We start from the raw sequence: 17737 nt of genomic DNA on the forward strand, positions 1-17737 counted from the left end.
TAGCAACCTCTAAAACAGCTAGAGCTCAACTGGAGGCTCTTGAAGATCAGTATTCTTGGTATGGTCAAGGTGTCCTGAATTTCTCTCTAAGAGAACTACATACAGATACTCTTTATATTTTCACCCTTTACTTAGATCATTCTGCTGTTCTTGAGGTTGAGTCAGGATGCATTTGTATTTTATAAAGCTCAACATCAAATCACTTTAAGACATGGGTCTTCTGCTAACATTGTGTAGAAAAACCTACATAACTAGGGCCACGTTTACCGTACTGTATATAGGAATGCTTTTCCACCTGCACAGGTGCTAGATCGTATGAGTGATAGCATGTGAAGTACCAGAATGACAAACAACTAAAAATTACTGTACTACCTATCTCCAGAAATTGTCCTGATTTCAGAACTGAAGATTTGAAGTATGAAATCAGACTGGTTTAGAGGAGCTAAAGACACTGACTTACATTTCTGGATGTAATTCAAAATTACTTTTTCGCTCATAGAAAAGCTAACCTTGCTTTCTGACTCTCTGAGTGAGACCATCCAGCTGATTCCTTGTCCAGTGAGTGGTCCATCCATCAAATACAATAATAATAAATTATTGGATAATATTGGATGCTTTGTTGGATAATATATTTGTACAAATATTCCCCATAATAAAAAAAAAGGATATAAATATATAAAACAGGAAAATTATTCAATAATTTTATACAAATAAAACTCAATAATAGTATGTTTTAAAGTAAAGATTTCTTTCATCTTCAAAGTTTCCTTCTCCAGGTATTTCATGAATTATTAAAAAAAAAAGAAAGAAAAAAAAACTTCTGGGAAGTTGTGTTCATAAAAGCAAACTAATAAGCTAGTAAAGTATGATATACATCATGAAACAAGTGATACTCATCGGTGGAAATCTTCATAAAAATGACATACACTTTTGTTTGACAAACACTTTATTGCACGTCTCACAGCTATTAAATAATTCCCAGTTTAATTTTCGCTGTGTTTTAAACAGTCAATAGTAAAGATTGTATTCCCTAGATCTCTTATATTTTCATCTATACTCACAAAGAAAACTTAATTTTTTTCTGTTGTTTTCTTTTTTCATTTTATTTGCAGAAACTAGTAACTTTTTACCCTGAGGCTGTTCTTAGGATGCATAGAGACAAACTTTAAAGTAATCATATATATAGCCTGTATATCTCACCCTCTCATAGGTCAGATAACTGAAATAACAGAATGAACATCAACGGGTGCAATTTTTTCCACATGGAGGAATCCAATTCCACACCTTTTCTTGATATGCACTTCCATTGCAGACATCATTTTGTCAGACTGCCCCTCTGCTGCCTTCTGGTCAGTGTGTCAGGACTGTTTTAAACCCTCAAGAGTGCCCATACGGGAACCTGCATGCCACTCTGCTCATGCTACTCTGCTTCTTTTCTGAACGCTGATCAGAGACAAAAAATAGAAACATAGCAGCTTACTACTAAGTCATCCCAGGCATCCCAGACATGTACAGAACCATCTGAGGATCTTTCAGGTCAAAGTAGTCTTTTGTAGGCTTAACTGACTAATGCTTTCTGGATCACAGTGTTGAACAGGTACATGACTTTTGCTCTGGCCATCGTTTTCAATATATTGAAGCAGCTGAAATAGACCAAATAGAAATAAAATAAGTTTTCAGAGATAAAATGCTGGGTCCACAGTTTGAAATTCATGGAAATGCTTCAATTGATTTCAAGAGAGATAAGATTATATCCCAAATGAGTAGTAGAATAATATATGCCTTGGAAGTGACCTTTGTCTGCAATGAATTACAAACAGCAGTAAAATGCACGTGGCAAGAAGCTGATTCTTTTCTATTTATTCTTACTATACCTCTGCAGCATCTGACCACCTTTCTCTAACATGACATGATTTAACATCTATCAAATTGTAGTTCCATGGCTACTAAATTTACTTTTTACTACGTCACTTCTGAGTATAAGTACAGAATGAAATAAGACAGAAAATGACAGCCTTTCAGTTAGATTAGAAAAGAATCTATGAAAAGAATATGTAATATGTCATTTATACTAAAGAATGGAGATCACTTGATCCAAGACAAAGTTTACTTGTCAGAAATTCAGGAGGAAGTCTGAATTGACAGGCTGATACACCAGACCAGTGGCATAGTGTAGTCACAGAGATCTTAAACTAGTACCAAGTACTCTTACACTGGATTTATTGTACTGTGAGCACTGAGACTGTTTTTATTCCCTTGAAAGAAATTAATGTAGGAATTAAAGATTTTATTTTGTAAAAGGAGCAAAAAATGCAATGACAAGATGCATTGCAAGAAAATAATATATTTTATAGTTCATTCGTCCGAAGTCTTTCAGCATCATCTTGTAGCTCTGTCATCCTTCATAGCAATGCATTTTAAAGCTCAGTCAGGTGCTCCTGGCTTGATACCAGTAACTTTAAATGTTTGCTTTCTTAGACAATGATGCAGTGCTGAGAGAAGACAAACTGAAAAACAACATTACAGTTGTCCTAGAAAACAGATGATGGTACATACTAAATGTTCATATATAATTTCAGCTAGATAATTAGTACTCACAGTTTCTGCTGATGGAGTGCTTTCATTAGTCTGTAATTTTTTTAATTATTATTTTTATTTTTAGAAAATACCATAAGCTTTTTTCTTACAGATAGGAAAACAGAGTCAAAGATACTTAAATGGCCTGTTTAGTCCAATGCAGTGAGTCAGCATTAGTGCCAAGAAGGAAAATAAGATCTTCCAAGTTTCCATGGTAGTGCATAGCCTGCTAGAAAATATTGGTTCTCTGATCAAAATTGTATAACATGTTACAATGCCTCTCTTGGTCTCTGCTACAGCTTTCAACACACTGAACCTGAGTTACGTTTCAAAGATCCTTCACTTATGTTTTCAGGACATTTACATAATTAAGTGCAGAAATGAATTTCTTTCCACACAACTGGCAAACCAAATAATCAATAATCTCTCCAACCTGGTAACTTATACCTAAAACAGTAGAACATTTCTGTGTTATTGTCTTTCTTGTGCTTGCTAATGTCAGTTTAGCTTTTTTCTTAGCCAACAGCCATTTTGGCTTTTTTGGCACTTTGTTCAAATTCTGGGTAAAAATGAAAAATCTTCTGTTTGCTTCATGATGACTACCCTTGTGGTTAGCTCCATAAGAAGGAGAGAGACTGAAGAGGAACAGCAAAGAATACCTGAAAAGAAAGAGAGAGAGAGTCACATGCTGCAAATTATTTAAATAAAATGTTTTCTTATTAGCAATGTAAGTCTTCATTCTTTACATCGTTTGGAAGCCAGTACACTAGACAGAAGGCAAGTGAATCACCACTGAAGTGAATATATCATTGTAATGACCAAATTATAGTCTTACCAGTATAGCACAAGAATTCATGTGACTTCCAACCAGTTGTTTTCACTCTTTATTTTTAATCCAGATTACCTCAGAGCTCATATTTACGAATCCAACTCTTCAAACAGTTGGAGTGTATTGAAGGGATCAGAAAACTCTGTGATGAAAGTAGTAGCCATGGTTAAGGACAGACAGGAGCATTTGAATCCAGCTGTGCTACAGAAGCAAAAATTCTTGCAAACCATGCCCTGAGAGAAAGACTTTTTATAAGCTTTTCCTCTACTTTCTTGTTTTATTAGTTATTATTAAAAATAATAATGATAAACAACAACAACAACAAAAACCCTGCTAATTTCAGAACAGATAATCAGTATTTTCTGAAATAAATAATTAAAGTCATAATACAGAAGGCACTGCAAATCTCTCTGAAGAAAAGTCACACAGCTCCTCACCTACTGTAGATATGATTTTTACTATGCCCATCCTGGGACTTCTATATATAAGAAATGATAGAAGTAGATCACAAGAAATATTTATTTTTCAGGAAAATCCTATGAAATTTCTACTATCTCAATTAACTACTTGTGCAAAACTGGTGCTGATAGGATTGTCAGCACCAGGAAATTATTTTGTCTCTGTCCAGAAAATAAATGGTTGCAGATGGAAAATACTATAACCTTGGGCTCTGGGATAAGTTTTTTGAACTAGTAATAACATTCATCATGATAAAGTTGGCTTCAGACAGCATTTTTAATGAAGCTTTGCATACGAAGTTAATGCTAGTGTATAATGTGTAGGCATGATGAACATAGCAGCTACACAAAGAAGTGATACTCTTCAAAAATAAGTTTTACCCTAATATCTAAACTAATGACTAGACAGTGAACTCACATACACAAAGGCATTTCAGTCAAAAACTATCAGTGAGGTTATGCTGGCTAAGGTATATATATAAACTGAAAACCTTAACTTCTGCTGCCAGAACATTCCCATTTCTCTCAGAAGAAAGATATCAAGAAGATTGAAAATGAAAACAGTGCTAAACAAATTACACTAATTATGTTGTATACAACATTCAAATTATATTTTACACCAAATGCTGTTAAACTCAGAAGGATTCATAATCTTCTACGTAAGAAAAACATTTTTTCAAAATGTGTCTTCATGTTGTCTACTCCTGCACCATTGTCATAAAAAAATACATATTAAAAATAAATGTATACTGTTTATTATGTAACCAATGGTACTGTATGAAAAATATTTTAATTGCAATTCATCAACATACAGCAACACAGGGCTAAAATCTTAAAATGATTATATATATGCCTATCTAGATATATAATATCTATATAATATCTATATATGTATATATAATATATCTAGATAAATATTTATTGCAATTTTTAGCCTCAGATTCCCTATCAATATCGGTACAAACTGCTCATATTTGTCCTAGAAAATATCTTCCTAAGATCTTCTCTTTCCATTTTGTTCTTTATAGAAACTTGTAACTTAAAGTAAAGAAGTCTGCATGCATCTCTCATCAGAAGGAGCTGTGTTCAGTTTCCCACTGATTTATGTTGGCCTTCAACCCCAATTCAGATATACTCTCCTCATGAAGAGACAGATGTGCAAAGGACTTTCAGAGGTTATCTAGTTCAAGGTGGGATGCACAAAATTTACGTCACTACTGACATTCATAGAAAACAAGTGTGATTCCATATCCTCCTTGTACAAGCCACTTAAATACTTGCTTTGCATCTGAGAAGTGTCTTCCCAAGGACTATATTAGATCTGTACTATTGCAAACACTCTACATTGTATCTACACTGGATAAGGAGAACAAATTATTTTCTCTTGGCTTTCAACAGTCTTTCATACTTTATGATTATTATCATATCTTAACTCAGTCTTTTCTTTATTCTGAGCAGCTCTATTTTCTTCAGTATTTCCTGGCAGATTGTACCTTGCAATAGTCCTTGCTGCTCACCTCTGAACTGTCAATCCATTGCCAGTGTCTCAGACCAGATATATTAGTCCAACTAGTCTTAGCCAACAATGGATAGGATGAAGAAATTATACATGCTTTGCAGTCTGTGCTCCTGCTTGTAAATCTTTGGATAAAATTGGTCTTTTTTTTTTTTTTTTTTTACGATAGCTGAATTTTATTCAGCTTATGATCCAACAACCTAGATCTTTCCTTAAAAATCCTACTATACCACTTGCTCTGCATATGTTTCATTTGTCAGTTCGTTCAGTTGATCTTTCCAGCTAAGTTCAGAGCCTTGCATCAGTGCATATTAAATTAAAGTAGTTGAATGTAACAAACGTTTCTGTGTGCAGGAAAGTCCTCCAGAGATTCAGTAAATACATTCCTCCAATTAGACTGCAGATTAATGACAAACACAGTGGTGAAATTTTTTAGCTATTTTCGTGTCCATAGAAGTTTCCCCTAGACCTGATTTCCTTAGCTAGTTAATGAGAATGCCACATAAGAGAGAAACAAGAACTGTATTAGAGTTAATCTACATTACAACTCCTGCTTTTCTTCTGTCCACAAGATCTGCAACCTTATCATAAAACAAATTTAGATTGATTTGATGCTTTTTGACAAATCTCTGTTGGCTGTTGTTCATCTCCCTTGTTATCTTCAAGGTGCTTATGGATAGTTTGATTATTTGTCACAGCATTTTTCCAGGAACTTAAGTTCAACCAGTTCATCTGTAATTCTCTTTCTACATTTCTTTTGTTCCCTCTGTTCCCATTTATTTCTCTGCCTCTTTCTTTCCTCCTGTTAATTAAACTAGGCATTCTGATTATCTTTTCTGACATACTGAGAACTCATTCCTTTCCCCAGGTTGACAAAGAGAACAGATATCAACAGGTGGGATATGAAGCAGAAAGGTGTTAAACACTGTTCCAGTCACGCTCAATTTAGTTCATTGTTAGGAGTCCAAAGTATCATTAAACTGGTGCTGTGCATTGACCATCTTACTGCAGCTGAAGCCTTAAAGCAATGAAAAATCATAAGGCAGTTCTGCCTTGTGGTTACGTCTGTGACTTGAGTTTCCTCCACTTAGTAGTGAATCAACTTCCCACTGGATTTTCCACATGCTAATAATGTATTTACAGATGTTTTCCCTTTCCTCTTTGTGCTCTTTTCTGGTTGTACTGTATTTAAGGGCTTAGCTTTTCTAATTTTGTCCATACATACTTAAGCAGTTCTTTTATTCTTGTCCTGATGATATACTGACCTAGTTTCCACTTTCTTCATGCTTCCTTTCTGTGTTTGAGATTAATAAAAAGCAGAAGATTTAGCCAAGCTGATCTCTTGCATAAGAATAGTTTGTGATTGTGATCTTAATAGTGTTTCTGTGAGGAACTGCCAAATTTCCTTTTTTCTTTAGCCTTGTTTCTCAGGAGAACTAACCTCATAATTCTCTGAGGGCAGAGTTTTTCTCAGAAGCTTTTAAGACCATTTATTCTTCATAACTTGTATTTAAAACAATCTGTCCTGCTTCATATGAGACAAACGGGACATAAAGTCTAAATAAAAACATTCTGGATCAAGTCTGTGAATAAAAGTCAGCTGTTGTCTGTGAAATAAATCTTCACTATCATTTCTTCAGGTAGTCTTTGACTTTAAAATGTTGGAGCACATCTCAGAAGTAAAACAAGAAATTTTGAATCACAAATTTCTCAATTTCATTATAAGAATGAACAAATTCTAGCTCTCCCTTTCAACAAGTCTGAAGAAGCAAATATCCATATATAGACTCATAGCTAGCAGAGTTAGAACCACCACTCAGAAGTTATTGTCATGGACAATACATGCACATTTTGTAACTTTCTTTTAATTCTTGAAGTCAGTTTTACTCTCTAGGGAAGTTAGTCCTGTTTCTCAATGACAAATTGAAAGAATAACAATCTTCTGAAGTTATTAAATAGATAATTTCAGTATTTTTAATAACATTGTTTGCTCACTTGCATTTCAAGTCCCAATCCAAGAGTTTCCAATTTAAGTTAACGGACTAAAGTATTGCCTATAGCAATGTATGACATTTCTTATTTTCATATGAAATGCTGCCTGGAACCCATCCAACTTACAGTGAGAAGATAAAACAGAAAAAAAAACAAAGCAAAACAAAACAAAACAAAAAAAACAACAAAACACCCATCTACAACTTCAGTACAGTCAAATCCCACAGGGTCACTCACATAGTTTTGTATAGCCTTTCCACGTGCAAGCAATGATCTTATTTATTTACCCATCAGTTTTAGCACTTATTATACTAGATCACAAATAATTATCATATTAAAATAAAATTTTGGAAAATCACAATTTTCTACATTTGAGAATAGATTTTTGAGCTAAACAGGAGAACGCATATCTGGCACTATTATGAGTCAGAAAACAGATGAATCGGGTTATCTTTGGTTTCAGTTAAGTCTGTATATAGAATATTTGTAGGTGTGAACATTTATGGTGCTCTTGTAATTTTTTTTAGTGTGATTGAACCTTGAGCATTTAAAAAGATGATATTATGGAGCATTAAATATTTGACAAAACTACTATGGATGAACTGAAAAATGAATTAAAAATGTCTTTTGCAATTATACTTTATTATATTATAGGAGTAATCACTTTAAATATGCACTTCTATAAGTTGCACATATGTAAATAAAAATTAGGTATCTACTTTGTGTGAGATCTTTAAATTATCTTGACCTGTAAGATAAACTATTGACCGTGACAAAACAAAGGTCAATATTTTCCTCAAGGGACATTAAATCTTTGCTCACTGAAGTATAGTCAATTAAATGTAAAAAACTACCTTAATGTAATGTTAATATGGCTATCACAGGCCCCGGAAAATAAAGCTATTTCATGGTGTTTTTTTTTTTCCCATTCAGTTGTCCTGGTTGTTTTGCAGATCAGGACCAATGTACTGTAATGAAAAAATAGAATTCTGTTAATGTGGCACTAATGGACTTGCACAATCAAATCTTAAACAATTATTTACAGAATGTTAATCTCACCCTTACAATAGAAGAGTAACCACTGTCCTGCCATTTATGAAATTTGACTGAAGATCTGTCTTTGTACATGCAATGGAGATTTGGTTTAGCCATTTAGCTCTGCTCCCTGCCTGAAGCTCCACTCAGTTAGGTTCTGAGGTTTGGAAATAGGTGATGGTTTATCTTCAGCTCGTTATGTCAAGGGCCTCTTCTGGGGAGTCCAGTCTAGCTGATTTTAGTTTCCTTTCAATAAAAATCCACAGATAATTCAGAAAATGATAACAACACATTTGGAAAGGCTATAAAAGAAGAACAGAAAATATCATAAAGGACACTGGCATGTAGAGATAGGCTAGGAAAACTAACAGGAGCCCCTGACTGTAGGAGATTCAATGAAAGTAGTACAAAGAATTAATGACCTCTTGTACACATGCTGAGAGCTGTATATCAGTTTCTTCTGCCTTGCTACCCAGTGTCAACAGCCTACAAAGCTGAGCATGTCTTGGCCTCACAGCCTTCTTTCCTAGGAGAGTTCTCTATTTTCATCTCAAGATTCAGAAAGAGTCTAGCACTGGTCTTGATAGGTTCAGTTCCCACAGTGTTTTTTATTGTTCAAAGTAATTTACTGTTCAGTTTACAAGCTAAAAATACCAAGTGTCTTCCAAACTGCTTCAGTAGTTCTCTTCAGTTAAGTAAAAACTTGAACATACAAATAATTACTACATTTGTTTGTGTCAATATATGTATGACTCACTAGACACTGCAAAGGTTCTTTTTCAAATGTATAGACACGTACTGTACATAAACCCCCAAGCATACATACCTAAATTAAGTACTTAATTATTTAGAATGGTATTAAATGGTACTTAAATTCAGCTCTTCAAAACTTCTGCACATAATGTGGTTGTCTAGATTTTGTCTTGAATAATGTAGGCAGAAAATGTCTCTGGATGATGCCAAAGATGATACCACCCTATGCTAAGTGCCTAAAATAACTGAAATGAATTGTCTTTGGAAACCATTATCGTTACTGACTATAGGTGGGCCATAAGCAGCAGCATAACACTATGAAATCTCACATTGTCTACAGTGAGAAAACTGGCTTAGGAAGTCCCCATCCATGACTGGTTATTCCAACCACGCACTTACTTACATGCAAAATTATTTAAGCTACACAGAAAAGAACTGCTCTGGGTCAAAATGACCATTCCTGAGGAAAAGGAAGGTATTTCTAACTCTATTCTGCAGAGATATTACAGCTCCAATTAGCAACAGAGAGACAGAGCGAGAGAGAAAGAGCAAAATCATCTTAAATGAGACCCGTAGCAGGTGATAAACCAGTTTAATTATCTGTTTAGATAGGATGCCTCTTATAGCTGGGTAAAATGAGATTAAATATGTATTGCTGAATATATACTGCTTATACATAAATCCCTTTCTAAAAATTAGTTCCTGTTCAAAACTAAAAATTGTGAAGTTAGTAACATTAAAAACTTGCTAATAAATCTCTATTTTTGCTTTTTTACACCTCTTATTTTTATGATTTTTTTTCACATAGGTACATGCAGGACTAATGCAATCATAAGGGCCAAAAAAATGAATAGAGGAAGCTTTCCAGTTAAAACAGTCTTTGGGAGAAGTGAACAGGGTTCAAAGTGCAATGATTTTTATTGGATTAGCAAATAAATTATAATACAAAAGCTTTTTAGAATGGACAATTGAAACAGGAACTGCAGAAGTCTGTAAAGTTATAATTGGTTTGTCTAATTAAATCAGATAGTAAAATATTGAGTATCACAACCTCTTCTAAAGACTGGCTATTAAACAGGCATTTTTTATGGTATTCATCTTCTGATGTGATGAGATTCATCTCACCAAGTTTTAAATATCTGCTTAGTAGCAATCTACATCCGAGGTAGTCACTCTGATGTCCCTTTATTTCGGTGATAAAAAAGCCAATTTTGAGTACAATTCATTTGATTTATTTTGGTTGCCTACTTTGACATGAGATGAATAGCGACCACGAATAACATATTTTTAATCCACACATTATAAAAAAAAAAGCATAGGAAAAAGGTCAGACATTTATGTTGACATTGTAGAGCTCTGAATTTGGTCAAGTTCATTTACATAGCCTACAGAACAAAACTTTCATAAACCTTATTTATTTCAGTTACTGAAATCACTCATTGGGTGAACAGTGCTTTTTTTTTTTTTAAGATAAATCTCAGGAAGAATAGTGGCAAAAAAAAAAAAAGTCAGAAATGCTAAGGAATTAGCTGGCACAGGAATGTCATGCAGGTAGGGCTCAAGGTGATACTTTTCTGAGTGCTAGGAGCAGCACTCTGTCGCACCTTTTACAGCAAGAAGATGAGCTGCAAGAAGCAATTAAAAGTCTGCATAGTATTAGAGGGGATGAGAGAGAGACAGTTAAGTTGTTTAATCACAGAATTAGAGAATTGCAGGGTGTTGGAAGGGATCTCAAGGGATCATTGAGTACAACCTTCCTGCTGAAGCAGGTACCCTACAATAGATCACACATGTAAGCACAGACAGGTCTTGAATGTCTCCATAGAAGGAGACTCCACAAACTCTAGGCAAACTGTTCCAGTGCTCCATCACCCTTACCACAAAGAAGTCCTTGTGCATGTTTGTATGGAACTTCCTGTTTCCAGAATTTAGGCCATTACTCCTTATCCTATCACTACACACTACTGAGAAGAGCCTGGCCTCATCCATTTGCCTCCCACCTTCCTTTAGATATTTATAAATATTGATCAGATCTCCTCTCAGTCTTCTTTTCCCCAGGCTGAACAGACCCAGATTACTCAGCCTTTCCTCATAAGGGAGATGCCTCAGGCCCTTTATCATCTTTGTGGTCCTTCGCTGGACTCCTTCTAGGAGATCCCTGTCTTTTTTGAACTGGGGAGCCGAGAACTGGACACAGTGTGCCAGATGTGGTCTCACCAGTACAGAGCAGAGAGGAAGCATCGCCTACCTCAACCTGCTGGCCATGCTCTTTTTAATGCACCCCAGGATACCATTGACCTTCTTGGCCACAAAGGCACACTGTTGGCTCACAGCCAACCTGTTGTCCACCAGAACACCCAGGTTCTTCTCATCAGAGTTGTTCTTCAGCAGGTCATCCCCTAGCCTGTACTGATGTATGTGGTTATTCCATCCCAGGTGCAAGGCTCTACACTTGCTCTTGTTAAATCTCACCAGGTTCCTTCCTGCCCAACTCTGCAGTCTGTCCAGGACTTGCTGAATGGCAGCACAGCTTTCTAGTGTGTCAGTCACTCATTCCAGCTTTGCATTACCAGCAAACTTGCTGAAGGTGGTCTCTATCCCTTCATTCAGGTCGTTGATGAAGATCTTGAACAAGACCAGACTTAGAATCAATCACTGAGGAACACAGCTAATTAAAGGCCTCTAACTCTGCACTCCTGATGACAACCCTCTGAACTCAGCCAGTTCTCAGTCCACCTCACCATTCACTCATTTATCCCACACTTTCTAAGTTTCATAACAAGGATGTTGTGGGAGACTGTGTCAAATGCCTTGCAGAAACCAAGGTACACAACATCTACTGCTCTTCCCCCATTAACTCAGCCAGTGATGACATCATAGAAGGCTACGAGGTTTGTTGAGTATAATCATATTCCAGCAGCGGACAACAACTGAGAAGGATGCACCTTGGTACATGGTGACGCACAACAGCAGAGGTCCACTTCAGTTCCCACCCTCTAGTGTAGCTAGCAAAAGCAGGTAAGAAACTCTTGCAGCTATAGACACCCATAACGCTCATGACCAAGATCTGCAAGAAGCATCTGTATTGACAGCCTGCAGTGGATATTGTAAAAAGAAATACCGTGTGCTTGTAGTGGGTGACTCCCTGTTAAAAGGTACTGAGACTCCCTTCTGCCAGAGTGACAGGAAGTCCTGGGAGGTCTGCTGTTTCCTGAAAGTCAAGATCCAAGACACTGCCATGGGGATGCCACAGCTTGCCAAAAGCACGGGCTACTATTCACTATTGCTCCTTCATAGGGGCATGAATGACACTGGAAGTCAGAGCATGGTCAGAATGAAAGAAAACTATAAAGCCCTCAGAATGCAAGTGAAGAACACTCATGCCCAAGTTGCCTTCTCTTCAGTTTTCCCAGCTGGAGAAAGGAGGAAGCCAGAAGTAGATATATAATGTATATCAATTTTTGGCTGCATGGTTGGTGCTAGCATAAGAGTTTTGATTTTTATGACAATGGGATTTTCTATAAAGATTACAAACTGTTAGGGAAGGATGGGATCCACCTGTCAAAAAGAGACCGGGCAGCCTCTGGCAGCAAGCTGGCCAATCTAGTGAGGCAGGCTTTAAAGGGAAGGACTTGTGGGTGGGGCCCAAAATAGCTCTGCTTATGCTACTGCAACCAGCTGGGGAATAAGTCAGGCCAACCAAAACAGTGGCAAATGTCCTTAGTTGCCTACCATGCTCAGATTCCTTTTGGGACAGTTAGGTCATTCACCTGCCTATGACTGAAAAGAACAAAACTAACACAATTGCTCCTTGAGCAGTGTTATTTCTCAAACTAGACCACCTTTCTTGCAGTTATTTCCTTTGTGCTCATAACTTTGAAATTCTAACTGAATGGGAATATTATCTTTAACGTGCTTTTTACTTTTTCATTAAACTTCAGTACATTCAGGATTGGTGTATTACTCGTCGCAAGAAGTACCATATGACCCCTATTATTTTTGATGTATGGATAGAAGTTGTGTATAATTTCTATCTCTTTAGCCACAGATTTGGGTCATTTTTACATATAAATATGTCACCAATTTGGTAGAACCCATGATCAGATTGTTACAGCAGAACAATGAGATTACTGGAGTTTTAGCAATGTTTATGATCATTATGAGATTCTTTTTTTTTTTTTTTTTAATTTTCTGAGGCCATCTGGAGTGCCATCCAGGTGTTTATCAAGTTTGATGTAACAACAAAGGCGTAGTAATCCATCTGAAAGTACCTGTTTCAAATGTGAGCATCTATATCAATTAATATAATCCATCCACCATTATTTATGGCTTTTTTCTTTTTTTTTTTTCTGAAAGGTTTTTCTTCATCAGCACCCTATCCAGTTTAACAGAGATGAATCATTCATTAAATTAAACTCTTAACTATAGTAATAGACATTTGTAAGTCTGGTTCAGTACCAAGTCTAAAAGTACATTATTCTAATTGTCAAAGTACTTATTACAATTTACCATTTTTAGTGAGATGGTGTCTTAAATCTTCGTTCACTGATTAGGTCCTTAGTGTGCTAGTCAGTCTACTAGCACTGACCAAAATAACAAGCTTGTACAAATCTATATCTTAGTTCAGAAATAATTCCACTTAAATGCATAATAGGCATGTCAAGAACTGGCTGTTTTACCTTTCCTCCATATGTATCTTATATCTACATTAAAGTGTAATTTTTCTTAAGCCCAGCATAGAACATCTTGAATTTTCTAGAATTCACATTAAAAGTAAAGCTATTAACATTAACAACAAGGAAAAAAAAACAACTTTTTTACCCATCCTTCTGTTAAACAAAAGAAAACCTAAAACAAGTCCAAATTTTATTCCATACCTACACAGCTGCAGGAGAATATATCTTTTGCTTTTTTGCATACAGCATTAGGAAAAGCTTTTACTGGTCAATTCAAGATGTATAGTCAGATCAAGAAGTTATCTCAGAGAATTTGTTATTACTTTTGCATTGAATCCTGATGTTTATGGATAGAGTGTGCTTCCAATAGCTTGGAGCAGAGCTCTGTAAAATTACTTCTTCAGTATCAGTGATTTCTGTAATTACTATCCATTAACACTGAAAGGGTTTGCCTATACAAAAGCAGCAGCTATTCTTCAGCCTTTAAGATTAATAATCCACAGATAACAAGACTGACTGGAAGTTTCACAGCTGGATTGAAAGAGAAGGGGTGACAGAAGTACACTTCAGAAACACTCAGGAATTTGACAGGACAAAACAAATATATTTTATTTACTTATCTACGGAATGGGAGAGAAAAAGTGTGTTCTGAATATTGGTTGATTTTATATCTGAAGTTAAAAATATGAAAGTGAAAGGAAATGGAGGAACTTTTGTAAGACTTTTTTAGGAATATTTTTATACTACAAAAATGACACAAAGAAAAAGAAGAACATAGCATAAAAAATAAAAGTTTCTCACACATTTCTGAGTATCAAAGTAATATTTCCACAGTAAAAAAAAAAATAAAAAAATTAAAAGAAATTTAGAGAAGGGTTCTGATAAAGCTGAAGTTAAGCTGAGTACTTTGATAAATGTGTAGCAACTTTCATCGGAATGGATGTTTTATTCTTTTTGTGGGCCACATAAAATCTTTCTACAAAATAATTCATTTCATATGAAAACAAAAACTGAGCTGTTAGTCTGGCAACATAATTTTGGACGAGGAGTATTTCTTCCTCCTTAATTGAGAAAACAAATCAAGTGTTTCACAAAAGTAATTAATTTAGAGGGAATGGAAATATATATTGTCCTCTATAGATCAAATCATACTAGAAAAGTGAAATTAATTAACTTCATTTATTAAATAGAATCAAAAACTTCAGGTTACTCAGTGAAGTCATTACCACTGTAAAAAAAAATCATGTAGCCAAATATACTCAGCTGTTGGTTTTGGAAATATCATTTGTGATCCAGAGAATGCTGTGCTTTTATTCACCAATGGAAATTTTCCTCTGTGTCTTTAGCTTAGACAAGCCATCATGTGGGGATATTTACCACAGCTAGGTATCTGCTATTAATCCTATGCTTAGGGTGGAAATTATGGTAATTTTCTTTAATAAGTGATAAATAGACAAACTGTATCCACTGTTTTTCCTAGTTCAGACTTTCTATGTTTATGATGAAAACAGAAAATAATTTCATGAAAAGACTGCTACAGTAGCAGAAGCTATTCTTAGCTAGTCAGCATTATCTGCAGAAACAGACTGATTCACTTTGATTGCCACTCAGCAGGACTGAAGGTAGAAGTCATATGTAAATAGATGGGCTAGAAATGGATGCTTGTATTCATTAATCTTTCATTAGACTCAATCTCAAAATTACCCAAAGGTTTTACAAGGACTTTTCAAACTCTAATTTGGCCCCTGGCCTTTAAACAAAATGAAAGCTATTGATTGATGTTCTGGCCAGGATGCAAATGAGTCCATCAGTTCCTGAACCAGCCTTTATTGGTTTAGATGCACTTTCTTATATATGAACAGGAAAGCTACTTGGAAATGAAAAAAAATTGTAAAGCTTCATACTAAGGCTAATACTATGTTAAATTAAATAATTAAGTAACAGTAAAAACAAAAACTTATTCTGTTGTCCTCAGTAACTTGTACAAATTTCATTCATTGCCTTTTATATTCTTAAAATGAGAAAAAAAATGCAAGACATATTTGAGGCATATAACTATATCTTTTCCTAATTAATTTTTAAGACACTGATACTCTGTGTTCCCCTGCCCTGAAAAGCATAGACTTTTGGATGTCAGAGAACCTGTATCAATATTTCCTCTGGAATGATACATTTTTCTGAAGTAAATATTGCTATCCCCTCTACCATAAAAGGACAGAAAAAGTGTGTTCAAATTTGAAACTTCAAATTTGAATATTATTTTGATATTTTATGTAGTGAAGTGTTAGGATTATTTTATTTTAAGAGGACACAGTATTCCTCTATCTCCGCTCCACTCTATAATAGCAGGGCAGTAAAAAGGCCCTGAGAAATGCAAGACCTAGGTTCCCAGTCCATCCCTGTTTGAGAAGGTTTAATCCTCCTTTTCTAGGGAATACCCATCCACCAGTCTCCAGGATTATCTCAATTGCAAAACAGCTACAGAGGAGACATGAATTAGTGGGCATAGTGGTGACTGGTTGATGGCTGGACTAGATGATCTTAGAGGTTACCTTAATAATTCTGTTATCCTAGGGTGTTGGAGCATTTATCAAGTGAAGAAAAGCTGATGAAGCTGGGTTTGTCCATCCTGGAGAAGCGATGGCTTTGTGAGGACTCTCAGCATCCTCCAGTTCCTAGCTGGAAGCCACCAGGAACACAGAACTGAGCTCTTCATAGTGATGTACGGCAGGACAAGAGAAAATGGGCATAAATTGAAGCAAGAACTGTTCAGACTAGACATAAGTTTTATTTTTCCTCATGAAGACAGTACAGCATTGGAAGAAGTTATCCAGAGAGCCTGTGCAGTATCTTTCCACCCTTGGATGTTTTCAGTACCCAACTACATAAATAAATCCCTGAACCAGTGAGGCTTGACCTCAGGATGATCCTTCTTTGAGCAGAAGGTTCCTTACCTATCCTATGACCCTAATATGGAGGAGAGAGGGATAAGAAATGAAAATTGATCTTAAAAGTGTTTATACTTCTTTTTCTAAGTGCAGAAATTACAAACATGCCTTCAATAATTATAGCAGAAGTTAATCTACTGATTATTTCAAAGCCAGAGAGGATGTCAGTTTCCATCCAAGATAATATTTTTGCACAATAACAAACATCTAGGAACAATTAAGGCTGATAAAGAGAAGGGAGAAAAGATGAAAGAAAATGAGAGATTGCAATTTTTCTTTTTTTTTAAACTAAGCAAAACAAAGAAAAAGCTAGTAAGATCCAACTCTATTTTCATGGAAAATATCAATTATTATATTACTGATATTACTGATTATTGACTTTTATTGGGTAGATGTCTGTGTCAGTGAAGTTTTGATACATATCTGATTAGTTCTCTTAATAGAAGGCAATTATACAACATGCCCCATAGAAATAAGGCATGTTGTATAACTTCCAGCAGTTTCAGGGCAGTATTTGTCTGAAGTGGTGATATGTTTGCCACATTAGGCTCTAGAAACAGAACATAATGGCATTCATATGTGAATGGTCTATTTTTCATTTGGAAAAGGACTGCAGATCAGACCAAGGAATAAAGAGTAATATTTACTTGATCTGGTGTAGTGGCTTACTCATTCCAGATTACTTCAGCTCAAAGTTTTTATGATTTTGTCTGAAAACAAGAATATTTTGTTCTTCAGATATCAGTTGCTCAAAAGTAAAATTCACTAAAACTTGTCAGTATTTTACATGAAACTGAGAACTGAGTTTATTAGAAATCCAATTTTCCACTGGAAAAAAAAAAATTAAAATGTGAAGCAATGCTTGTAAAACTCTTTTAAAGCTTCAACAGCGTGGTAACGCACATGGAGGTACAATTTGCAACAAAAACTTAAAAGAATTTTAACTTTGTTCT

At 35.3% G+C, this 17737-nt stretch overlaps 2 long non-coding RNA genes across 2 annotated transcripts; one reads left to right on the top strand and one right to left on the bottom strand.

The window, feature by feature from the left end:
* Positions 1–2272: 2272 nt before the first annotated feature.
* On the bottom strand, positions 2273–12028 carry LOC121109480. Its single transcript, XR_005849080.2, has 4 exons — positions 11633–12028; positions 8432–8653; positions 8227–8340; positions 2273–3236 (listed from the first exon to the last, which is right to left on the bottom strand). It is a non-coding gene; the product is annotated as an uncharacterized LOC121109480 (long non-coding RNA).
* A 53-nt stretch (positions 12029–12081) lies between these two features.
* Positions 12082–16743, top strand: LOC121109481. The gene is made up of 2 exons (XR_005849079.2): positions 12082–12178; positions 16411–16743. It is a non-coding gene; the product is annotated as an uncharacterized LOC121109481 (long non-coding RNA).
* Positions 16744–17737: the final 994 nt, after the last annotated feature.

The sequence above is a fragment of the Gallus gallus genome, chromosome 1, assembly GCF_016699485.2.
Source record: "Gallus gallus isolate bGalGal1 chromosome 1, bGalGal1.mat.broiler.GRCg7b, whole genome shotgun sequence".
In the NCBI taxonomy this organism is placed as follows: domain Eukaryota; kingdom Metazoa; phylum Chordata; class Aves; order Galliformes; family Phasianidae; genus Gallus; species Gallus gallus.